We start from the raw sequence: 4,647 nt of genomic DNA on the forward strand, positions 1-4,647 counted from the left end.
GTGTATCTATAGATGGAATAATGTATCATGCATTTTCACTGGTGTATCAGAGAGCATAATTTGGCCCTATTAATGTCAAAAAACCCCTAACTTCTCTTAAATGGGTAAAGTTTAATGACCGTCTCTTTATTAGTGGTTTTAATGCTGAGGTATAGATTTGGATTAAAGAGTAAATTATTCCTGATTTCCATAGTGCCATAAAGTAGATATTTAATTAAAAAATAAAAAACAACACAACCCCACAATTTTTTTTTTTTTAATTTGTGTCTTTTCTCAGCTGCCTGTAATTCTTAAGGGAAAAGACTTTAGGTTGTAAGGAGGATTTTGTGTATATTTTTGACAGCCAAAGTGGGTTGAGCTTTCAGTTCCATCTTTAGACTCCAGTGAGGTGCCTGAGGCAGCATGAGTAGAAGATGGAAAAAGAATCTTTTCAAAAAGATTCAGAAATCATTTTGATAAGTCTGTATTTCCTTGCTTGACTTGACAGTTTTATTTCTTTGTAGAGCCACTGGCTATTGCTGTCGTTGATTCTTCTAACTCAACATACTGCAGTAAAGCATTTAATACCTTACAGAATCTGAAATTGTTTTCACTAAGGCAAAGCAGGGGGGTGAGGGAGTGGGCAGCAAGGAGCAGCAAATATGGTGGAATTAGTAACAGCTGCAAGTAGCTCATTACAGGGCTTTGGGTTTGGTTCCTGTTGGATCCCTGTGGTAATTCAGCTTTAGGCAACACAAGTCTAGAAAGGTGGTGGCATGAAAGCCTTAAGGAGGAACAGGGAAACAAGCTGAAGCAGGTTAAGCAGGAAGAAGGGATATATACAGCAAAAGGAATGAAGTGTGATAATCCTTGTCTACATCAGTATACTTGCTGAGTGTTTCGTTGGGTTTTTTTCCAAAGACACTTATAATTATTTCAGATACATTTTCTGGCTTTTGACACCATGTGTCCAATTGGAGCTGCTCTTTTTCTGGTTGCACTTTAGTGTGGGAAGTGTATCAGAGCTGCCAGCCTATGTCCCTCTTTTTGAAAGTAGGTGGGAAGTGGATAGTCCTGTTCTGTGCGAGGAGACGGAATGGCAAAAAAAACACTTGCATTAGTAGCTTCAGGATCTGTACCTTTATGAGATACTTCTTGTAAAACAAACTAACAAACCTGCACCCCTCCAAAAAAAAAAAAAAAAAAATCCAGCCACAATTTGAAACACAAGGAAACAAAACCAAGAACAAAATCCCCCAAAACAAACACTCAGAAGTCTTGGCCAGATGGAGGGGGTTATGGTGGCCATGAGTTTGGTCATAAGCAAAAATACTGCTGGTTCTTTCTCAGGTATTAACTATTTGTGCCTGGAATTGTTCTCCATATTAATAGAGGATTGCCCTCCTAAGTGGAGGTGATGAAAGTAAATTTTTTGTTGCTTTCTGAACTCTCATTGGAATTTATGTATGGGAAAATGTGATGGAAGAGAAATGTGCCCACTAGACTTTGGATTTTTAAATAATCAAGAGTGAAATTTTATTTTATCCTTCCAGCAGCAGTGTATTCTTCAAGACAGCAGGAAAATGAGGACGTGCACCAAGATGGCTCTGGGCAGAAGAGTGGCACTACTGGCTGTATGGATATTGCTCATGTGCAGCTTGAATTTGGACATCAGTTGATCAATGGTAACTGGAATGGGAAAGGTCCTTGTGCAGCACTGTGCTGGTGGGACGGTATCACTGACACATCTGACAAAGGCTTGCAGTACCAGACCATTCTTATTTTCTTATTCTGTATGTTGAGAAGAGAAATACTGGATATGTCCAAAGGTTTTGGAGGAGTTAGTCCTGTTTCTGACCCTGTTGTTTCATTTGCATAGTGCTTTAAGAGCTCTGGCAGAGCTCTTAATGAGGCTTATGACAGGATGGGAGAGGAAAGAAAATTAAATTCATGCCACAGCATGAGGGAGAAACAGGCAGAGGGAGAAAGCCTGGGGGGAAGAAGGAAGACGAATATGCTGTTTGGGGATTTTTGAGACAAATTGCCCTCCAAGGGAGGTTGTACTCAACACATGCTTTGCTCAGTTACTCAAAACTGAGATCCCTTTTGGAACTGCAAGCCTAAGTCATATGCCTGTGCCTACAACATGCCTGACCTGCTGCACTTGCATCTTCTTAGGGAATCGCTGCCACTATGTCATCTAACCAAAACACATGAAGATAATGCAACAAGTCACCACTACCAGATAACCATAAGTTTTGAAATCAGCCCACGTCTGCCTGATAGGTCATTCTGTTTTAACTTGGACCTAATGCACCACACAAAGACATGGCAACACTTCTCTTGGCTTAAAGGAAGTTGTCCACTAGGTAGATCTAGCCATGGATTTAAATACAAGCCTACAGTACTATGGCAGTAAATAGCTCTGGATTTCTCTATGACTTGGTAAATCTTTAATTTGTTTTTTTTTTCCCTCTGCAGGGTAGGAGTATGGACTTGTAAGTATGCTAGAAACCAAGATGACACAAACTTGTGGTTGATTCCTCTTATGTGGCCTCTCACCGATTCTCTTGGTAATATCCATAGACTCTTCTGCCAAGATCCTGACAATTACAAGCTGCTGAGACTGTAAGAAATGGAATTCCTATAGTTAGTCCCCAAGTCATCAGCTATCCTAAATGCATGTAATAGCCAAACTTCAAATATGCTATTATTTATTGCTGTCACTGTGTACATATGTGACACAGGGTATGACAGAAGAGCTAGCACAAGATAATGAATTCTGAAAAGTTCTAGAGTAAAAGTATGGGTGCTTTCCTGGTGTCTTAGAGCAAACATAACTTTTGAGAAGAAAGCACACTTTTCTTTTAGAATGCATCTTTGCTCTCAGCAGTAAGAAGAGAGAATATATAAAATATATAACAGCCCAGGGGCTTAATAATCAGTTTTGGTACAACAGATTTGTAAGTAGGGGAGAGTGGTTGGAGGGAAAATTCTGCTGCCTTTGCTCTTTCAGAGTTATAACTTTGGAAAATGAAACAATTTTTTCTCTTTGCTGTAATACTTTTGATATTGGCACTGCTAGGCAAGAGTAATCTTCACTCATCTGCTTCATGCACCAGTGAAGTTCTTCATGGCAGTGTGTGTGCAATTAGATAATACTTCTAAAATCTTCAGTGTCCATTGGTGGGACACAGAGGAGAACTCGTAAGCTTAAAAAGTGCAACAACGGGTAGAACCCCACTACAAGGTTTAGAGAGTTAGTTTGACATTTAGAACAAAGGTAAAAAGCAGGCAGCAGAAGTGTGAAAAGCTTTCCCTCTGAGACACCAAAGTAAATGAAACTTAATTTGAATCTCTTGATTGAAGTAATGATTTTCAGATTATATTCAGCCTTCTGTGCTGTGCAAGGCTTGATATCACATCTAACCATGTTTGGTTCTGAAGAGGTCTTGAATTAAGGTTCCTGCCCACAGAAAACTGTCTGAACAAAAAGACTTCAAGGTATTCAGAGGTGGTGATTGTCCTGCAGTTTGTCCTGTCCAAACAGGACCAAAATAGAGACAGAAAGTGAATGCTTTGTGGCTTAGAACAGGGGAAGTAGAGAGAGAAGTGATAGAAAGAGATTAATACAGAAGTTTGGGGAGGTGTTGATGCAACCTCTGTTATAGGTACTTGTTTTTAAGACTAAAGCCTTGGAAGGCTAGTGGGAGCTAAGAAAGGCTGGGTGGAGGAAGGAGGACTTGCTGGGATTTGTGGACAATGCATCAATCTATCTTCCTCATAATCTCCACACTTCCTTGTTCTGTCATGTCTTTTTAGCCAAAATTATTAAATGGCAGTTACCCAACTGCTTCAGGAGTGAAATACTGCTAAAGCAGGGGAAGCAAGAATGGTAGTGACACACTCACATCTATTCACCTGGCAGCAGAGTAACAGCCAGTCTTTCAGCCCCTCCAAAGCAAGAGTGTCTTGGGGTGCTCACGAAGGCTGACTAAACTTTCCAGAAACCTATGAGTATGTGTGTACCCATAACGCAAGATTAAAGATTCATTACAAGATATCTGGTATATTCTTTATTCAGTTATTTTCCCCACCCACAGTGCAACAGCCTCTGCTGCTTAGAAAATGAAAGTGAGAGTGGCAGGTGAGATGGAAGAGACATTTGCTATACCTGACACCTTGTTCATTTTTTACATCTGAAAGTCACATACATGTTTTGAGTGCTATGTTCTTTGAAAGGTAATTCCTCAGCTAGGCTATTTCAATAACTGCTTCCCACTAGGTATCCACCATGCCCACCTCCATGTTTTGTACATATCCTTGGGGGTAACAAGTTACACTCTGTGCTCAAGTGTGAGTAGTAATACTTGGAAATGTCTGTTTTATATAAGGCATGGAGAGTGCTCTGTGAACCACAGATAAAAGGTGCTGAAGATGTAAAGCAAAGAACCTTTACAGTACTGAATAATACCCTGTTTGCCTGTCAATGACAATGTTTGCATTTTTTATCTGGACAAGCGGTCTAAAAGTAGGAAGAAATAATAGAAGAGGCCTTCTTCACACCACTGAAACAAGCAGTTCATGTTCCAGGCCTTAATCTTCATGGGAACTTTAATTAGCCTGGTATCTGCTGAGAGGTGAATGCAGAAAGGCACAAGCACCTGA

This window comes from Aphelocoma coerulescens, chromosome 1, assembly GCF_041296385.1.
Source record: "Aphelocoma coerulescens isolate FSJ_1873_10779 chromosome 1, UR_Acoe_1.0, whole genome shotgun sequence".
Classification (NCBI taxonomy): Eukaryota; Metazoa; Chordata; class Aves; order Passeriformes; family Corvidae; genus Aphelocoma; species Aphelocoma coerulescens.